Raw genomic sequence first — 21802 nt, forward strand, 5'->3', positions numbered from 1 at the left:
TGAACCATGCCGGCTGTAAGTGAAAGCACGGTAACAACAGTGCTTTTCAGGTAGCTTCGGGGCCGCATCAACGGAGCTTTCATAACGGGAAAACTAGCCTTGTGCCGTCAGTCTCTAATTTCTAGGTTGACACGCAGCATACACGCAGGAGCAGAGCTTCCTGGTTCTACGCAGTGTTCTGGTACTGAAACGGGTGCTGAAGCAAGGCCCCTAGGAGTGTTGAAAAGCTTACTACCTTGAAACTAAAGCAGAACAACGATGAAGGCCTCATGGAGCTGCTGCACGCCTCTCGTTTTGCAAGGATAATCAGGGCCTTACTTCGAAGCTTGGGCTCACGTTGACTTCCACTTTAGGTATAGCGCAGACCAGGGTGAGCTTCCAACAAGGAACTGGAACCCCAAGGTTTCTTAGGAGAAAACTCATTTTCTTCTCAGAACCATGCCGGCAGTGAGGAAAACCCCGGCAACAACAATGCTTTTCAGGTAGCTTCGAGGCCGCATGAACGGAGCTTTCATAATGGGAAAAGAAGCCTTATGCCATCAGTCTCCAATTTCTAGGTTGACACGCAGCATACACGCAGGACCAGAGCTTACTGTCTCTACGCAGTGTTCTGGTACCGAAACGGTTGCTTAAGCAAAGTCCCTGGAATGTTGGAAAGCTTACTACCGTGAAACTAAAGCAGAACAGCGATGAAGGCCTCATGGAGCTGCTGCACGCCTCCCGTTTTGCCAGGATAATCAGGGCCTTACTTCGAGGCTAGTGCTCACATTGACTTTCACGTTTGGTATAGAGCGGAGCCGGGTGAGCTTCCAACTAGGAACTGGAAGCACAAGGTTTCTTTCGAGAAAACTCATTTTCTTCTATGAACCATGCCGGCTGTAAGTAAAAGCACGGTAACAACAGTGCTTTTCAGGTAGCTTCGGGGCCGCATCAACGGAGCTTTCATAATGGGAAAACTAGCCTTGTGCCGTCAGTCTCTAATTTCTAGGTTGACACGCAGCATACACGCAGGAGCAGAGCTTCCTGGTTCTACGCAGTGTTCTGGTACTGAAACGGGTGCTGAAGCAAGGCCCCTAGGAGTGTTGAAAAGCTTACTACCTTGAAATTAAAGCAGAACAACGATGAAGGCCTCATGGAGCTGCTGCACGCCTCTCGTTTTGCAAGGATAATCAGGGCCTTACTTCGAACCTTGGGCTCACGTTGACTTTCACTTTAGGTATAGCGCAGAGCAGGGTGAGCTTCCAACAAGGAACTGGAACCCCAAGGTTTCTTAGGAGAAAACTCAGTTTCTTCTCAGAACCATGCCGGCAGTGAGGAAAACCCCGGCAACAACAATGCTTTTCAGGTAGCTTCGAGGCCGCATGAACGGAGCTTTCATAATGGGAAAAGAAGCCTTATGCCATCAGTCTCCAATTTCTAGGTTGACACGCAGCATACACGCAGGACCAGAGCTTACTGTCTCTACGCAGTGTTCTGGTACCGAAACGGTTGCTTAAGCAAAGTCCCTAGGAATGTTGGAAAGCTTACTACCGTGAAACTAAAGCAGAACAGCGATGAAGGCCTCATGGAGCTGCTGCACGCCTCCCGTTTTGCCAGGATAATCAGGGCCTTACTTCGAGGCTAGTGCTCACATTGACTTTCACGTTTGGTATAGAGCGGAGCCGGGTGAGCTTCCAACTAGGAACTGGAAGCACAAGGTTTCTTTCGAGAAAACTCATTTGCTTCTATGAACCATGCCGGCTGTAAGTGAAAGCACGGTAACAACAGTGCTTTTCAGGTAGCTTCGGGGCCGCATCAACGGAGCTTTCATAATGGGAAAACTAGCCTTGTGCCGTCAGTCTCTAATTTCTAGGTTGACACGCAGCATACACGCAGGAGCAGAGCTTCCTGGTTCTACGCAGTGTTCTGGTACTGAAACGGGTGCTGAAGCAAGGCCCCTAGGAGTGTTGAAAAGCTTACTACCTTGAAACTAAAGCAGAACAACGATGAAGGCCTCATGGAGCTGCTGCACGCCTCTCGTTTTGCAAGGATAATCAGGGCCTTACTTCGAAGCTTGGGCTCACGTTGACTTTCACTTTAGGTATAGCGCAGAGCAGGGTGAGCTTCCAACAAGGAACTGGAACCCCAAGGTTTCTTAGGAGAAAACTCATTTTCTTCTCAGAACCATGCCGGCAGTGAGGAAAACCCCGGCAACAACAATGCTTTTCAGGTAGCTTCGAGGCCGCATGAACGGAGCTTTCATAATGGGAAAAGAAGCCTTATGCCATCAGTCTCCAATTTCTAGGTTGACACGCAGCATACACGCAGGACCAGAGCTTACTGTCTCTACGCAGTGTTCTGGTACCGAAACGGTTGCTTAAGCGAAGTCCCTAGGAATGTTGGAAAGCTTACTACCGTGAAACTAAAGCAGAACAGCGATGAAGGCCTCATGGAGCTGCTGCACGCCTCCCGTTTTGCCCGGATAATCAGGGCCTTATTCGAGGCTAGTGCTCACATTGACTTTCACGTTTGGTATAGAGCGGAGCCGGGTGAGCTTCCAACTAGGAACTGGAAGCACAAGGTTTCTTTCGAGAAAACTCATTTGCTTCTATGAACCATGCCGGCTGTAAGTGAAAGCACGGTAACAACAGTGCTTTTCAGGTAGCTTCGGGGCCGCATCAACGGAGCTTTCATAATGGGAAAACTAGCCTTGTGCCGTCAGTCTCTAATTTCTAGGTTGACACGCAGCATACACGCAGGAGCAGAGCTTCCTGGTTCTACGCAGTGTTCTGGTACTGAAACGGGTGCTGAAGCAAGGCCCCTAGGAGTGTTGAAAAGCTTACTGCCTTGAAACTAAAGCAGAACAACGATGAAGGCCTCATGGAGCTGCTGCACGCCTCTCGTTTTGCAAGGATAATCAGGGCCTTACTTCGAAGCTTGGGCTCACGTTGACTTCCACTTTAGGTATAGCGCAGAGCAGGGTGAGCTTCCAACAAGGAACTGGAACCCCAAGGTTTCTTAGGAGAAAACTCATTTTCTTCTCAGAACCATGCCGGCAGTGAGGAAACCCCGGCAACAACAATGCTTTTCAGGTAGCTTCGAGGCCGCATGAACGGAGCTTTCATAATGGGAAAAGAAGCCTTATGCCATCAGTCTCCAATTTCTAGGTTGACACGCAGCATACATGCAGGACCAGAGCTTACTGTCTCTACGCAGTGTTCTGGTACCGAAACGGTTGCTTAAGCAAAGTCCCTAGGAATGTTGGAAAGCTTACTACCGTGAAACTAAAGCAGAACAGCGATGAAGGCCTCATGGAGCTGCTGCACGCCTCCCGTTTTGCCAGGATAATCAGGGCCTTACTTCGAGGCTAGTGCTCACATTGACTTTCACGTTTGGTATAGAGCAGAGCCGGGTGAGCTTCCAACTAGGAACTGGAAGCACAAGGTTTCTTTCGAGAAAACTCATTTGCTTCTATGAACCATGCCGGCTGTAAGTGAAAGCACGGTAACAACAGTGCTTTTCAGGTAGCTTCGGGGCCGCATCAACGGAGCTTTCATAATGGGAAAACTAGCCTTGTGCCGTCAGTCTCTAATTTCTAGGTTGACACGCAGCATACACGCAGGAGCAGAGCTTCCTGGTTCTACGCAGTGTTCTGGTACTGAAACGGGTGCTGAAGCAAGGCCCCTAGGAGTTTTGAAAAGCTTACTGCCTTGAAACTAAAGCAGAACAACGATGAAGGCCTCATGGAGCTGCTGCACGCCTCTCGTTTTGCAAGGATAATCAGGGCCTTACTTCGAAGCTTGGGCTCACGTTGACTTCCACTTTAGGTATAGCGCAGAGCAGGGTGAGCTTCCAACAAGGAACTGGAACCCCAAGGTTTCTTAGGAGAAAACTCATTTTCTTCTCAGAACCATGCCGGCAGTGAGGAAAACCCCGGCAACAACAATGCTTTTCAGGTAGCTTCGAGGCCGCATGAACGGAGCTTTCATAATGGCAAAAGAAGCCTTATGCCATCAGTCTCCAATTTCTAGGTTGACACGCAGCATACACGCAGGACCAGAGCTTACTGTCTCTACGCAGTGTTCTGGTACCGAAACGGTTGCTTAAGCAAAGTCCCTAGGAATGTTGGAAAGCTTACTACCGTGAAACTAAAGCAGAACAGCGATGAAGGCCTCATGGAGCTGCTGCACGCCTCCCGTTTTGCCCGGATAATCAGGGCCTTACTTCGAGGCTAGTGCTCACATTGACTTTCACGTTTGGTATAGAGCAGAGCCGGGTGAGCTTCCAACTAGGAACTGGAAGCACAAGGTTTCTTTCGAGAAAACTCATTTTCTTCTATGAACCATGCCGGCTGTAAGTAAAAGCACGGTAACAACAGTGCTTTTCAGGTAGCTTCGGGGCCGCATCAACGGAGCTTTCATAATGGGAAAACTAGCCTTGTGCCGTCAGTCTCTAATTTCTAGGTTGACACGCAGCATACACGCAGGAGCAGAGCTTCCTGGTTCTACGCAGTGTTCTGGTACTGAAACGGGTGCTGAAGCAAGGCCCCTAGGAGTGTTGAAAAGCTTACTACCTTGAAACTAAAGCAGAACAACGATGAAGGCCTCATGGAGCTGCTGCACGCCTCTCGTTTTGCAAGGATAATCAGGGCCTTGCTTCGAAGCTTGGGCTCACGTTGACTTTCACTTTAGGTATAGCGCAGAGCAGGGTGAGCTTCCAACAAGGAACTGGAACCCCAAGGTTTCTTAGGAGAAAACTCATTTTCTTCTCAGAACCATGCCGGCAGTGAGGAAAACCCCGGCAACAACAATGCTTTTCAGGTAGCTTCGAGGCCGCATGAACGGAGCTTTCATAATGGGAAAAGAAGCCTTATGCCATCAGTCTCCAATTTCTAGGTTGACACGCAGCATACACGCAGGACCAGAGCTTACTGTCTCTACGCAGTGTTCTGGTACCGAAACGGTTGCTTAAGCAAAGTCCCTAGGAATGTTGGAAAGCTTACTACCGTGAAACTAAAGCAGAACAGCGATGAAGGCCTCATGGAGCTGCTGCACGCCTCCCGTTTTGCCAGGATAATCAGGGCCTTACTTCGAGGCTAGTGCTCACATTGACTTTCACGTTTGGTATAGAGCGGAGCCGGGTGAGCTTCCAACTAGGAACTGGAAGCACAAGGTTTCTTTCGAGAAAACTCATTTGCTTCTATGAACCATGCCGGCTGTAAGTGAAAGCACGGTAACAACAGTGCTTTTCAGGTAGCTTCGGGGCCGCATCAACGGAGCTTTCATAATGGGAAAACTAGCCTTGTGCCGTCAGTCTCTAATTTCTAGGTTGACACGCAGCATACACGCAGGAGCAGAGCTTCCTGGTTCTACGCAGTGTTCTGGTACTGTAACGGGTGCTGAAGCAAGGCCCCTAGGAGTGTTGAAAAGCTTACTACCTTGAAACTAAAGCAGAACAACGATGAAGGCCTCATGGAGCTGCTGCACGCCTCTCGTTTTGCAAGGATAATCAGGGCCTTACTTCGAAGCTTGGGCTCACGTTGACTTCCACTTTAGGTATAGCGCAGAGCAGGGTGAGCTTCCAACAAGGAACTGGAACCCCAAGGTTTCTTAGGAGAAAACTCATTTTCTTCTCAGAACCATGCCGGCAGTGAGGAAAACCCCGGCAACAACAATGCTTTTCAGGTAGCTTCGAGGCCGCATGAACGGAGCTTTCATAATGGGAAAAGAAGCCTTATGCCATCAGTCTCCAATTTCTAGGTTGACACGCAGCATACACGCAGGACCAGAGCTTACTGTCTCTACGCAGTGTTCTGGTACCGAAACGGTTGCTTAAGCGAAGTCCCTAGGAATGTTGGAAAGTTTACTACCGTGAAACTAAAGCAGAACAGCGATGAAGGCCTCATGGAGCTGCTGCACGCCTCCCGTTTTGCCCGGATAATCAGGGCCTTACTTCGAGGCTAGTGCTCACATTGACTTTCACGTTTGGTATAGAGCGGAGCCGGGTGAGCTTCCAACTAGGAACTGGAAGCACAAGGTTTCTTTCGAGAAAACTCATTTGCTTCTATGAACCATGCCGGCTGTAAGTGAAAGCACGGTAACAACAGTGCTTTTCAGGTAGCTTCGGGGCCGCATCAACGGAGCTTTCATAATGGGAAAACTAGCCTTGTGCCGTCAGTCTCTAATTTCTAGGTTGACACGCAGCATACACGCAGGAGCAGAGCTTCCTGGTTCTACGCAGTGTTCTGGTACTGAAACGGGTGCTGAAGCAAGGCCCCTAGGAGTGTTGAAAAGCTTACTGCCTTGAAACTAAAGCAGAACAACGATGAAGGCCTCATGGAGCTGCTGCACGCCTCTCGTTTTGCAAGGATAATCAGGGCCTTACTTCGAAGCTTGGGCTCACGTTGACTTCCAATTTAGGTATAGCGCAGAGCAGGGTGAGCTTCCAACAAGGAACTGGAACCCCAAGGTTTCTTAGGAGAAAACTCATTTTCTTCTCAGAACCATGCCGGCAGTGAGGAAAACCCCGGCAACAACAATGCTTTTCAGGTAGCTTCGAGGCCGCATCAATGGAGCTTTCATAATGGGAAAAGAAGCCTTATGCCATCAGTCTCCAATTTCTAGGTTGACACGCAGCATACACGCAGGACCAGAGCTTACTGTCTCTACGCAGTGTTCTGGTACCGAAACGGTTGCTTAAGCAAAGTCCCTAGGAATGTTGGAAAGCTTACTACCGTGAAACTAAAGCAGAACAGCGATGAAGGCCTCATGGAGCTGCTGCACGCCTCCCGTTTTGCCAGGATAATCAGGGCCTTACTTCGAGGCTAGTGCTCACATTGACTTTCACGTTTGGTATAGAGCAGAGCCGGGTGAGCTTCCAACTAGGAACTGGAAGCACAAGGTTTCTTTCGAGAAAACTCATTTGCTTCTATGAACCATGCCGGCTGTAAGTGAAAGCACGGTAACAACAGTGCTTTTCAGGTAGCTTCGGGGCCGCATCAACGGAGCTTTCATAATGGGAAAACTAGCCTTGTGCCGTCAGTCTCTAATTTCTAGGTTGACACGCAGCATACACGCAGGAGCAGAGCTTCCTGGTTCTACGCAGTGTTCTGGTACTGAAACGGGTGCTGAAGCAAGGCCCCTAGGAGTTTTGAAAAGCTTACTGCCTTGAAACTAAAGCAGAACAACGATGAAGGCCTCATGGAGCTGCTGCACGCCTCTCGTTTTGCAAGGATAATCAGGGCCTTACTTCGAAGCTTGGGCTCACGTTGACTTCCACTTTAGGTATAGCGCAGAGCAGGGTGAGCTTCCAACAAGGAACTGGAACCCCAAGGTTTCTTAGGAGAAAACTCATTTTCTTCTCAGAACCATGCCGGCAGTGAGGAAAACCCCGGCAACAACAATGCTTTTCAGGTAGCTTCGAGGCCGCATGAACGGAGCTTTCATAATGGGAAAAGAAGCCTTATGCCATCAGTCTCCAATTTCTAGGTTGACACGCAGCATACACGCAGGCCCAGAGCTTACTGTCTCTACGCAGTGTTCTGGTACCGAAACGGTTGCTTAAGCAAAGTCCCTAGGAATGTTGGAAAGCTTACTACCGTGAAACTAAAGCAGAACAGCGATGAAGGCCTCATGGAGCTGCTGCACGCCTCCCGTATTGCCAGCATAATCAGGGCCTTACTTCGAGGCTAGTGCTCACATTGACTTTCACGTTTGGTATAGAGCAGAGCCGGGTGAGCTTCCAACTAGGAACTGGAAGCACAAGGTTTCTTTCGAGAAAACTCATTTGCTTCTATGAACCATGCCGGCTGTAAGTGAAAGCACGGTAACAACAGTGCTTTTCAGGTAGCTTCGGGGCCGCATCAACGGAGCTTTCATAATGGGAAAACTAGCCTTGTGCCGTCAGTCTCTAATTTCTAGGTTGACACGCAGCATACACGCAGGAGCAGAGCTTCCTGGTTCTACGCAGTGTTCTGGTACTGTAACGGGTGCTGAAGCAAGGCCCCTAGGAGTGTTGAAAAGCTTACTACCTTGAAACTAAAGCAGAACAACGATGAAGGCCTCATGGAGCTGCTGCACGCCTCTCGTTTTGCAAGGATAATCAGGGCCTTACTTCGAAGCTTGGGCTCACGTTGACTTCCACTTTAGGTATAGCGCAGAGCAGGGTGAGCTTCCAACAAGGAACTGGAACCCCAAGGTTTCTTAGGAGAAAACTCAGTTTCTTCTCAGAACCATGCCGGCAGTGAGGAAAACCCCGGCAACAACAATGCTTTTCAGGTAGCTTCGAGGCCGCATGAACGGAGCTTTCATAATGGGAAAAGAAGCCTTATGCCATCAGTCTCCAATTTCTAGGTTGACACGCAGCATACACGCAGGACCAGAGCTTACTGTCTCTACGCAGTGTTCTGGTACCGAAACGGTTGCTTAAGCGAAGTCCCTAGGAATGTTGGAAAGTTTACTACCGTGAAACTAAAGCAGAACAGCGATGAAGGCCTCATGGAGCTGCTGCACGCCTCCCGTTTTGCCCGGATAATCAGGGCCTTACTTCGAGGCTAGTGCTCACATTGACTTTCACGTTTGGTATAGAGCGGAGCCGGGTGAGCTTCCAACTAGGAACTGGAAGCACAAGGTTTCTTTCGAGAAAACTCATTTGCTTCTATGAACCATGCCGGCTGTAAGTGAAAGCACGGTAACAACAGTGCTTTTCAGGTAGCTTCGGGGCCGCATCAACGGAGCTTTCATAATGGGAAAACTAGCCTTGTGCCGTCAGTCTCTAATTTCTAGGTTGACACGCAGCATACACGCAGGAGCAGAGCTTCCTGGTTCTACGCAGTGTTCTGGTACTGAAACGGGTGCTGAAGCAAGGCCCCTAGGAGTGTTGAAAAGCTTACTGCCTTGAAACTAAAGCAGAACAACGATGAAGGCCTCATGGAGCTGCTGCACGCCTCTCGTTTTGCAAGGATAATCAGGGCCTTACTTCGAAGGTTGGGCTCACGTTGACTTCCACTTTAGGTATAGCGCAGAGCAGGGTGAGCTTCCAACAAGGAACTGGAACCCCAAGGTTTCTTAGGAGAAAACTCATTTTCTTCTCAGAACCATGCCGGCAGTGAGGAAAACCCCGGCAACAACAATGCTTTTCAGGTAGCTTCGAGGCCGCATCAATGGAGCTTTCATAATGGGAAAAGAAGCCTTATGCCATCAGTCTCCAATTTCTAGGTTGACACGCAGCATACACGCAGGACCAGAGCTTACTGTCTCTACGCAGTGTTCTGGTACCGAAACGGTTGCTTAAGCAAAGTCCCTAGGAATGTTGGAAAGCTTACTACCGTGAAACTAAAGCAGAACAGCGATGAAGGCCTCATGGAGCTGCTGCACGCCTCCCGTTTTGCCAGGATAATCAGGGCCTTACTTCGAGGCTAGTGCTCACATTGACTTTCACGTTTGGTATAGAGCAGAGCCGGGTGAGCTTCCAACTAGGAACTGGAAGCACAAGGTTTCTTTCGAGAAAACTCATTTGCTTCTATGAACCATGCCGGCTGTAAGTGAAAGCACGGTAACAACAGTGCTTTTCAGGTAGCTTCGGGGCCGCATCAACGGAGCTTTCATAATGGGAAAACTAGCCTTGTGCCGTCAGTCTCTAATTTCTAGGTTGACACGCAGCATACACGCAGGAGCAGAGCTTCCTGGTTCTACGCAGTGTTCTGGTACTGAAACGGGTGCTGAAGCAAGGCCCCTAGGAGTGTTGAAAAGCTTACTACCTTGAAACTAAAGCAGAACAACGATGAAGGCCTCATGGAGCTGCTGCACGCCTCTCGTTTTGCAAGGATAATCAGGGCCTTGCTTCGAAGCTTGGGCTCACGTTGACTTCCACTTTAGGTATAGCGCAGAGCAGGGTGAGCTTCCAACAAGGAACTGGAACCCCAAGGTTTCTTAGGAGAAAACTCATTTTCTTCTCAGAACCATGCCGGCAGTGAGGAAAACCCCGGCAACAACAATGCTTTTCAGGTAGCTTCGAGGCCGCATGAACGGAGCTTTCATAATGGGAAAAGAAGCCTTATGCCATCAGTCTCCAATTTCTAGGTTGACACGCAGCATACACGCAGGACCAGAGCTTACTGTCTCTACGCAGTGTTCTGGTACCGAAACGGTTGCTTAAGCAAAGTCCCTAGGAATGTTGGAAAGCTTACTACCGTGAAACTAAAGCAGAACAGCGATGAAGGCCTCATGGAGCTGCTGCACGCCTCCCGTTTTGCCCGGATAATCAGGGCCTTACTTCGAGGCTAGTGCTCACATTGACTTTCACGTTTGGTATAGAGCGGAGCCGGGTGAGCTTCCAACTAGGAACTGGAAGCACAAGGTTTCTTTCGAGAAAACTCATTTGCTTCTATGAACCATGCCGGCTGTAAGTGAAAGCACGGTAACAACAGTGCTTTTCAGGTAGCTTCGGGGCCGCATCAACGGAGCTTTCATAATGGGAAAACTAGCCTTGTGCCGTCAGTCTCTAATTTCTAGGTTGACACGCAGCATACACGCAGGAGCAGAGCTTCCTGGTTCTACGCAGTGTTCTGGTACTGTAACGGGTGCTGAAGCAAGGCCCCTAGGAGTGTTGAAAAGCTTACTACCTTGAAACTAAAGCAGAACAACGATGAAGGCCTCATGGAGCTGCTGCACGCCTCTCGTTTTGCAAGGATAATCAGGGCCTTACTTCGAAGCTTGGGCTCACGTTGACTTCCACTTTAGGTATAGCGCAGAGCAGGGTGAGCTTCCAACAAGGAACTGGAACCCCAAGGTTTCTTAGGAGAAAACTCAGTTTCTTCTCAGAACCATGCCGGCAGTGAGGAAAACCCCGGCAACAACAATGCTTTTCAGGTAGCTTCGAGGCCGCATGAACGGAGCTTTCATAATGGGAAAAGAAGCCTTATGCCATCAGTCTCCAATTTCTAGGTTGACACGCAGCATACACGCAGGACCAGAGCTTACTGTCTCTACGCAGTGTTCTGGTACCGAAACGGTTGCTTAAGCAAAGTCCCTAGGAATGTTGGAAAGCTTACTACCGTGAAACTAAAGCAGAACAGCGATGAAGGCCTCATGGAGCTGCTGCACGCCTCCCGTTTTGCCCGGATAATCAGGGCCTTACTTCGAGGCTAGTGCTCACATTGACTTTCACGTTTGGTATAGAGCGGAGCCGGGTGAGCTTCCAACTAGGAACTGGAAGCACAAGGTTTCTTTCGAGAAAACTCATTTGCTTCTATGAACCATGCCGGCTGTAAGTGAAAGCACGGTAACAACAGTGCTTTTCAGGTAGCTTCGGGGCCGCATCAACGGAGCTTTCATAATGGGAAAACTAGCCTTGTGCCGTCAGTCTCTAATTTCTAGGTTGACACGCAGCATACACGCAGGAGCAGAGCTTCCTGGTTCTACGCAGTGTTCTGGTACTGTAACGGGTGCTGAAGCAAGGCCCCTAGGAGTGTTGAAAAGCTTACTACCTTGAAACTAAAGCAGAACAACGATGAAGGCCTCATGGAGCTGCTGCACGCCTCTCGTTTTGCAAGGATAATCAGGGCCTTACTTCGAAGCTTGGGCTCACGTTGACTTCCACTTTAGGTATAGCGCAGAGCAGGGTGAGCTTCCAACAAGGAACTGGAACCCCAAGGTTTCTTAGGAGAAAACTCAGTTTCTTCTCAGAACCATGCCGGCAGTGAGGAAAACCCCGGCAACAACAATGCTTTTCAGGTAGCTTCGAGGCCGCATGAACGGAGCTTTCATAATGGGAAAAGAAGCCTTATGCCATCAGTCTCCAATTTCTAGGTTGACACGCAGCATACACGCAGGACCAGAGCTTACTGTCTCTACGCAGTGTTCTGGTACCGAAACGGTTGCTTAAGCGAAGTCCCTAGGAATGTTGGAAAGTTTACTACCGTGAAACTAAAGCAGAACAGCGATGAAGGCCTCATGGAGCTGCTGCACGCCTCCCGTTTTGCCCGGATAATCAGGGCCTTACTTCGAGGCTAGTGCTCACATTGACTTTCACGTTTGGTATAGAGCGGAGCCGGGTGAGCTTCCAACTAGGAACTGGAAGCACAAGGTTTCTTTCGAGAAAACTCATTTGCTTCTATGAACCATGCCGGCTGTAAGTGAAAGCACGGTAACAACAGTGCTTTTCAGGTAGCTTCGGGGCCGCATCAACGGAGCTTTCATAATGGGAAAACTAGCCTTGTGCCGTCAGTCTCTAATTTCTAGGTTGACACGCAGCATACACGCAGGAGCAGAGCTTCCTGGTTCTACGCAGTGTTCTGGTACTGAAACGGGTGCTGAAGCAAGGCCCCTAGGAGTGTTGAAAAGCTTACTGCCTTGAAACTAAAGCAGAACAACGATGAAGGCCTCATGGAGCTGCTGCACGCCTCTCGTTTTGCAAGGATAATCAGGGCCTTACTTCGAAGCTTGGGCTCACGTTGACTTCCACTTTAGGTATAGCGCAGAGCAGGGTGAGCTTCCAACAAGGAACTGGAACCCCAAGGTTTCTTAGGAGAAAACTCATTTTCTTCTCAGAACCATGCCGGCAGTGAGGAAAACCCCGGCAACAACAATGCTTTTCAGGTAGCTTCGAGGCCGCATGAACGGAGCTTTCATAATGGGAAAAGAAGCCTTATGCCATCAGTCTCCAATTTCTAGGTTGACACGCAGCATACACGCAGGACCAGAGCTTACTGTCTCTACGCAGTGTTCTGGTACCGAAACGGTTGCTTAAGCAAAGTCCCTAGGAATGTTGGAAAGCTTACTACCGTGAAACTAAAGCAGAACAGCGATGAAGGCCTCATGGAGCTGCTGCACGCCTCCCGTATTGCCAGCATAATCAGGGCCTTACTTCGAGGCTAGTGCTCACATTGACTTTCACGTTTGGTATAGAGCAGAGCCGGGTGAGCTTCCAACTAGGAACTGGAAGCACAAGGTTTCTTTCGAGAAAACTCATTTGCTTCTATGAACCATGCCGGCTGTAAGTAAAAGCACGGTAACAACAGTGCTTTTCAGGTAGCTTCGGGGCCGCATCAACGGAGCTTTCATAATGGGAAAACTAGCCTTGTGCCGTCAGTCTCTAATTTCTAGGGTGACACGCAGCATACACGCAGGAGCAGAGCTTCCTGGTTCTACGCAGTGTTCTGGTACTGAAACGGGTGCTGAAGCAAGGCCCCTAGGAGTGTTGAAAAGCTTACTGCCTTGAAACTAAAGCAGAACAACGATGAAGGCCTCATGGAGCTGCTGCACGCCTCTCGTTTTGCAAGGATAATCAGGGCCTTACTTCGAAGCTTGGGCTCACGTTGACTTCCACTTTAGGTATAGCGCAGAGCAGGGTGAGCTTCCAACAAGGAACTGGAACCCCAAGGTTTCTTAGGAGAAAACTCATTTTCTTCTCAGAACCATGCCGGCAGTGAGGAAAACCCCGGCAACAACAATGCTTTTCAGGTAGCTTCGAGGCCGCATCAATGGAGCTTTCATAATGGGAAAAGAAGCCTTATGCCATCAGTCTCCAATTTCTAGGTTGACACGCAGCATACACGCAGGACCAGAGCTTACTGTCTCTACGCAGTGTTCTGGTACCGAAACGGTTGCTTAAGCAAAGTCCCTAGGAATGTTGGAAAGCTTACTACCGTGAAACTAAAGCAGAACAGCGATGAAGGCCTCATGGAGCTGCTGCACGCCTCCCGTTTTGCCAGGATAATCAGGGCCTTACTTCGAGGCTAGTGCTCACATTGACTTTCACGTTTGGTATAGAGCAGAGCCGGGTGAGCTTCCAACTAGGAACTGGAAGCACAAGGTTTCTTTCGAGAAAACTCATTTGCTTCTATGAACCATGCCGGCTGTAAGTGAAAGCACGGTAACAACAGTGCTTTTCAGGTAGCTTCGGGGCCGCATCAACGGAGCTTTCATAATGGGAAAACTAGCCTTGTGCCGTCAGTCTCTAATTTCTAGGTTGACACGCAGCATACACGCAGGAGCAGAGCTTCCTGGTTCTACGCAGTGTTCTGGTACTGAAACGGGTGCTGAAGCAAGGCCCCTAGGAGTGTTGAAAAGCTTACTACCTTGAAACTAAAGCAGAACAACGATGAAGGCCTCATGGAGCTGCTGCACGCCTCTCCTTTTGCAAGGATAATCAGGGCCTTGCTTCGAAGCTTGGGCTCACGTTGACTTTCACTTTAGGTATAACGCAGAGCAGGGTGAGCTTCCAACAAGGAACTGGAACCCCAAGGTTTCTTAGGAGAAAACTCATTTTCTTCTCAGAACCATGCCGGCAGTGAGGAAAACCCCGGCAACAACAATGCTTTTCAGGTAGCTTCGAGGCCGCATGAACGGAGCTTTCATAATGGGAAAAGAAGCCTTATGCCATCAGTCTCCAATTTCTAGGTTGACACGCAGCATACACGCAGGCCCAGAGCTTACTGTCTCTACGCAGTGTTCTGGTACCGAAACGGTTGCTTAAGCAAAGTCCCTAGGAATGTTGGAAAGCTTACTACCGTGAAACTAAAGCAGAACAGCGATGAAGGCCTCATGGAGCTGCTGCACGCCTCCCGTTTTGCCCGGATAATCAGGGCCTTACTTCGAGGCTAGTGCTCACATTGACTTTCACGTTTGGTATAGAGCGGAGCCGGGTGAGCTTCCAACTAGGAACTGGAAGCACAAGGTTTCTTTCGAGAAAACTCATTTGCTTCTATGAACCATGCCGGCTGTAAGTAAAAGCACGGTAACAACAGTGCTTTTCAGGTAGCTTCGGGGCCGCATCAACGGAGCTTTCATAATGGGAAAACTAGCCTTGTGCCGTCAGTCTCTAATTTCTAGGTTGACACGCAGCATACACGCAGGAGCAGAGCTTCCTGGTTCTACGCAGTGTTCTGGTACTGAAACGGGTGCTGAAGCAAGGCCCCTAGGAGTGTTGAAAAGCTTACTACCTTGAAACTAAAGCAGAACAACGATGAAGGCCTCATGGAGCTGCTGCACGCCTCTCGTTTTGCAAGGATAATCAGGGCCTTACTTCGAAGCTTGGGCTCACGTTGACTTTCACTTTAGGTATAGCGCAGAGCAGGGTGAGCTTCCAACAAGGAACTGGAACCCCAAGGTTTCTTAGGAGAAAACTCATTTTCTTCTCAGAACCATGCCGGCAGTGAGGAAAACCCCGGCAACAACAATGCTTTTCAGGTAGCTTCGAGGCCGCATGAACGGAGCTTTCATAATGGGAAAAGAAGCCTTATGCCATCAGTCTCCAATTTCTAGGTTGACACGCAGCATACACGCAGGCCCAGAGCTTACTGTCTCTACGCAGTGTTCTGGTACCGAAACGGTTGCTTAAGCAAAGTCCCTAGGAATGTTGGAAAGCTTACTACCGTGAAACTAAAGCAGAACAGCGATGAAGGCCTCATGGAGCTGCTGCACGCCTCCCGTTTTGCCCGGATAATCAGGGCCTTACTTCGAGGCTAGTGCTCACATTGACTTTCACGTTTGGTATAGAGCGGAGCCGGGTGAGCTTCCAACTAGGAACTGGAAGCACAAGGTTTCTTTCGAGAAAACTCATTTTCTTCTATGAACCATGCCGGCTGTAAGTAAAAGCACGGTAACAACAGTGCTTTTCAGGTAGCTTCGGGGCCGCATCAACGGAGCTTTCATAATGGGAAAACTAGCCTTGTGCCGTCAGTCTCTAATTTCTAGGTTGACACGCAGCATACACGCAGGAGCAGAGCTTCCTGGTTCTACGCAGTGTTCTGGTACTGAAACGGGTGCTGAAGCAAGGCCCCTAGGAGTGTTGAAAAGCTTACTACCTTGAAACTAAAGCAGAACAACGATGAAGGCCTCATGGAGCTGCTGCACGCCTCTCGTTTTGCAAGGATAATCAGGGCCTTACTTCGAAGCTTGGGCTCACGTTGACTTTCACTTTAGGTATAGCGCAGAGCAGGGTGAGCTTCCAACAAGGAACTGGAACCCCAAGGTTTCTTAGGAGAAAACTCATTTTCTTCTCAGAACCATGCCGGCAGTGAGGAAAACCCCGGCAACAACAATGCTTTTCAGGTAGCTTCGAGGCCGCATGAACGGAGCTTTCATAATGGGAAAAGAAGCCTTATGCCATCAGTCTCCAATTTCTAGGTTGACACGCAGCATACATGCAGGCCCAGAGCTTACTGTCTCTACGCAGTGTTCTGGTACCGAAACGGTTGCTTAAGCAAAGTCCCTAGGAATGTTGGAAAGCTTACTACCGTGAAACTAAAGCAGAACAGCGATGAAGGCCTCATGGAGCTGCTGCACGCCTCCCGTTTTGCCCGGATAATCAGGGCCTTACTTCGAGGCTAGTGCTCACATTGACTTTCACGTTTGGTATAGAGCGGAGCCGGGTGAGCTTCCAACTAGGAACTGGAAGCACAAGGTTTCTTTCGAGAAAACTCATTTTCTTCTATGAACCATGCCGGCTGTAAGTAAAAGCACGGTAACAACAGTGCTTTTCAGGTAGCTTCGGGGCCGCATCAACGGAGCTTTCATAATGGGAAAACTAGCCTTGTGCCGTCAGTCTCTAATTTCTAGGTTGACACGCAGCATACACGCAGGAGCAGAGCTTCCTGGTTCTACGCAGTGTTCTGGTACTGAAACGGGTGCTGAAGCAAGGCCCCTAGGAGTGTTGAAAAGCTTACTACCTTGAAACTAAAGCAGAACAACGATGAAGGCCTCATGGAGCTGCTGCACGCCTCTCGTTTTGCAAGGATAATCAGGGCCTTGCTTCGAAGCTTGGGCTCACGTTGACTTTCACTTTAGGTATAACGCAGAGCAGGGTGAGCTTCCAACAAGGAACTGGAACCCCAAGGTTTCTTAGGAGAAAACTCATTTTCTTCTCAGAACCATGCCGGCAGTGAGGAAAACCCCGGCAACAACAATGCTTTTCAGGTAGCTTCGAGGCCGCATGAACGGAGCTTTCATAATGGGAAAAGAAGCCTTATGCCATCAGTCTCCAATTTCTAGGTTGACACGCAGCATACACGCAGGCCCAGAGCTTACTGTCTCTACGCAGTGTTCTGGTACCGAAACGGTTGCTTAAGCAAAGTCCCTAGGAATGTTGGAAAGCTTACTACCGTGAAACTAAAGCAGAACAGCGATGAAGGCCTCATGGAGCTGCTGCACGCCTCCCGTTTTGCCCGGATAATCAGGGCCTTACTTCGAGGCTAGTGCTCACATTGACTTTCACGTTTGGTATAGAGCGGAGCCGGGTGAGCTTCCAACTAGGAACTGGAAGCACAAGGTTTCTTTCGAGAAAACTCATTTGCTTCTATGAACCATGCCGGCTGTAAGTAAAAGCACGGTAACAACAGTGCTTTTCAGGTAGCTTCGGGGCCGCATCAACGGAGCTTTCATAATGGGAAAACTAGCCTTGTGCCGTCAGTCTCTAATTTCTAGGTTGACACGCAGCATACACGCAGGAGCAGAGCTTCCTGGTTCTACGCAGTGTTCTGGTACTGAAACGGGTGCTGAAGCAAGGCCCCTAGGAGTGTTGAAAAGCTTACTACCTTGAAACTAAAGCAGAACAACGATGAAGGCCTCATGGAGCTGCTGCACGCCTCTCGTTTTGCAAGGATAATCAGGGCCTTACTTCGAAGCTTGGGCTCACGTTGACTTTCACTTTAGGTATAGCGCAGAGCAGGGTGAGCTTCCAACAAGGAACTGGAACCCCAAGGTTTCTTAGGAGAAAACTCATTTTCTTCTCAGAACCATGCCGGCAGTGAGGAAAACCCCGGCAACAACAATGCTTTTCAGGTAGCTTCGAGGCCGCATGAACGGAGCTTTCATAATGGGAAAAGAAGCCTTATGCCATCAGTCTCCAATTTCTAGGTTGACACGCAGCATACATGCAGGCCCAGAGCTTACTGTCTCTACGCAGTGTTCTGGTACCGAAACGGTTGCTTAAGCAAAGTCCCTAGGAATGTTGGAAAGCTTACTACCGTGAAACTAAAGCAGAACAGCGATGAAGGCCTCATGGAGCTGCTGCACGCCTCCCGTTTTGCCCGGATAATCAGGGCCTTACTTCGAGGCTAGTGCTCACATTGACTTTCACGTTTGGTATAGAGCGGAGCCGGGTGAGCTTCCAACTAGGAACTGGAAGCACAAGGTTTCTTTCGAGAAAACTCATTTTCTTCTATGAACCATGCCGGCTGTAAGTAAAAGCACGGTAACAACAGTGCTTTTCAGGTAGCTTCGGGGCCGCATCAACGGAGCTTTCATAATGGGAAAACTAGCCTTGTGCCGTCAGTCTCTAATTTCTAGGTTGACACGCAGCATACACGCAGGAGCAGAGCTTCCTGGTTCTACGCAGTGTTCTGGTACTGAAACGGGTGCTGAAGCAAGGCCCCTAGGAGTGTTGAAAAGCTTACTACCTTGAAACTAAAGCAGAACAACGATGAAGGCCTCATGGAGCTGCTGCACGCCTCTCGTTTTGCAAGGATAATCAGGGCCTTACTTCGAAGCTTGGGCTCACGTTGACTTTCACTTTAGGTATAGCGCAGAGCAGGGTGAGCTTCCAACAAGGAACTGGAACCCCAAGGTTTCTTAGGAGAAAACTCATTTTCTTCTCAGAACCATGCCGGCAGTGAGGAAAACCCCGGCAACAACAATGCTTTTCAGGTAGCTTCGAGGCCGCATGAACGGAGCTTTCATAATGGGAAAAGAAGCCTTATGCCATCAGTCTCCAATCTCTAGGTTGACACGCAGCATACACGCAGGACCAGAGCTTACTGTCTCTACGCAGTGTTCTGGTACCGAAACGGTTGCTTAAGCAAAGTCCCTAGGAATGTTGGAAAGCTTACTACCGTGAAACTAAAGCAGAACAGCGATGAAGGCCTCATGGAGCTGCTGCACGCCTCCCGTTTTGCCCGGATAATCAGGGCCTTACTTCGAGGCTAGTGCTCACATTGACTTTCACGTTTGGTATAGAGCGGAGCCGGGTGAGCTTCCAACTAGGAACTGGAAGCACAAGGTTTCTTTCGAGAAAACTCATTTTCTTCTATGAACCATGCCGGCTGTAAGTAAAAGCACGGTAACAACAGTGCTTTTCAGGTAGCTTCGGGGCCGCATCAACGGAGCTTTCATAATGGGAAAACTAGCCTTGTGCCGTCAGTCTCTAATTTCTAGGTTGACACGCAGCATACACGCAGGAGCAGAGCTTCCTGGTTCTACGCAGTGTTCTGGTACTGAAACGGGTGCTGAAGCAAGGCCCCTAGGAGTGTTGAAAAGCTTACTACCTTGAAACTAAAGCAGAACAACGATGAAGGCCTCATGGAGCTGCTGCACGCCTCTCGTTTTGCAAGGATAATCAGGGCCTTACTTCGAAGCTTGGGCTCACGTTGACTTTCACTTTAGGTATAGCGCAGAGCAGGGTGAGCTTCCAACAAGGAACTGGAACCCCAAGGTTTCTTAGGAGAAAACTCATTTTCTTCTCAGAACCATGCCGGCAGTGAGGAAAACCCCGGCAACAACAATGCTTTTCAGGTAGCTTCGAGGCCGCATGAACGGAGCTTTCATAATGGGAAAAGAAGCCTTATGCCATCAGTCTCCAATTTCTAGGTTGACACGCAGCATACACGCAGGACCAGAGCTTACTGTCTCTACGCAGTGTTCTGGTACCGAAACGGTTGCTTAAGCAAAGTCCCTAGGAATGTTGGAAAGCTTACTACCGTGAAACTAAAGCAGAACAGCGATGAAGGCCTCATGGAGCTGCTGCACGCCTCCCGTTTTGCCCGGATAATCAGGGCCTTACTTCGAGGCTAGTGCTCACATTGACTTTCACGTTTGGTATAGAGCGGAGCCGGGTGAGCTTCCAACTAGGAACTGGAAGCACAAGGTTTCTTTCGAGAAAACTCATTTTCTTCTATGAACCATGCCGGCTGTAAGTAAAAGCACGGTAACAACAGTGCTTTTCAGGTAGCTTCGGGGCCGCATCAACGGAGCTTTCATAATGGGAAAACTAGCCTTGTGCCGTCAGTCTCTAATTTCTAGGTTGACACGCAGCATACACGCAGGAGCAGAGCTTCCTGGTTCTACGCAGTGTTCTGGTACTGAAACGGGTGCTGAAGCAAGGCCCCTAGGAGTGTTGAAAAGCTTACTACCTTGAAACTAAAGCAGAACAACGATGAAGGCCTCATGGAGCTGCTGCACGCCTCTCGTTTTGCAAGGATAATCAGGGCCTTACTTCGAAGCTTGGGCTCACGTTGACTTTCACTTTAGGTATAGCGCAGAGCAGGGTGAGCTTCCAACAGGGAACTGGAACCCCAAGGTTTCTTAGGAGAAAACTCATTTTCTTCTCAGAACCATGCCGGCAGTGAGGAAAACCCCGGCAACAACAATGCTTTTCAGGTAGCTTCGAGGCCGCATGAACGGAGCTTTCATAATGGGAAAAGAAGCCTTATGCCATCAGTCTCCAATCTCTAGGTTGACACGCAGCATACACGCAGGACCAGAGCTTACTGTCTCTACGCAGTGTTCTGGTACCGAAACGGTTGCTTAAGCAAAGTCCCTAGGAATGTTGGAAAGCTTACTACCGTGAAACTAAAGCAGAACAGCGATGAAGGCCTCATGGAGCTGCTGCACGCCTCCCGTTTTGCCCGGATAATCAGGGCCTTACTTCGAGGCTAGTGCTCACATTGACTTTCACGTTTGGTATAGAGCGGAGCCGGGTGAGCTTCCAACTAGGAACTGGAAGCACAAGGTTTCTTTCGAGAAAACTCATTTTCTTCTATGAACCATGCCGGCTGTAAGTAAAAGCACGGTAACAACAGTGCTTTTCAGGTAGCTTCGGGGCCGCATCAACGGAGCTTTCATAATGGGAAAACTAGCCTTGTGCCGTCAGTCTCTAATTTCTAGGTTGACACGCAGCATACACGCAGGAGCAGAGCTTCCTGGTTCTACGCAGTGTTCTGGTACTGAAACGGGTGCTGAAGCAAGGCCCCTAGGAGTGTTGAAAAGCTTACTACCTTGAAACTAAAGCAGAACAACGATGAAGGCCTCATGGAGCTGCTGCACGCCTCTCGTTTTGCAAGGATAATCAGGGCCTTACTTCGAAGCTTGGGCTCACGTTGACTTTCACTTTAGGTATAGCGCAGAGCAGGGTGAGCTTCCAACAAGGAACTGGAACCCCAAGGTTTCTTAGGAGAAAACTCATTTTCTTCTCAGAACCATGCCGGCAGTGAGGAAAACCCCGGCAACAACAATGCTTTTCAGGTAGCTTCGAGGCCGCATGAACGGAGCTTTCATAATGGGAAAAGAAGCCTTATGCCATCAGTCTCCAATCTCTAGGTTGACACGCAGCATACACGCAGGACCAGAGCTTACTGTCTCTACGCAGTGTTCTGGTACCGAAACGGTTGCTTAAGCAAAGTCCCTAGGAATGTTGGAAAGCTTACTACCGTGAAACTAAAGCAGAACAGCGATGAAGGCCTCATGGAGCTGCTGCACGCCTCCCGTTTTGCCCGGATAATCAGGGCCTTACTTCGAGGCTAGTGCTCACATTGACTTTCACGTTTGGTATAGAGCGGAGCCGGGTGAGCTTCCAACTAGGAACTGGAAGCACAAGGTTTCTTTCGAGAAAACTCATTTTCTTCTATGAACCATGCCGGCTGTAAGTAAAAGCACGGTAACAACAGTGCTTTTCAGGTAGCTTCGGGGCCGCATCAACGGAGCTTTCATAATGGGAAAACTAGCCTTGTGCCGTCAGTCTCTAATTTCTAGGTTGACACGCAGCATACACGCAGGAGCAGAGCTTCCTGGTTCTACGCAGTGTTCTGGTACTGAAACGGGTGCTGAAGCAA

This window comes from Eubalaena glacialis, chromosome 10 (assembly GCF_028564815.1).
Source record: "Eubalaena glacialis isolate mEubGla1 chromosome 10, mEubGla1.1.hap2.+ XY, whole genome shotgun sequence".
Classification (NCBI taxonomy): Eukaryota; Metazoa; Chordata; class Mammalia; order Artiodactyla; family Balaenidae; genus Eubalaena; species Eubalaena glacialis.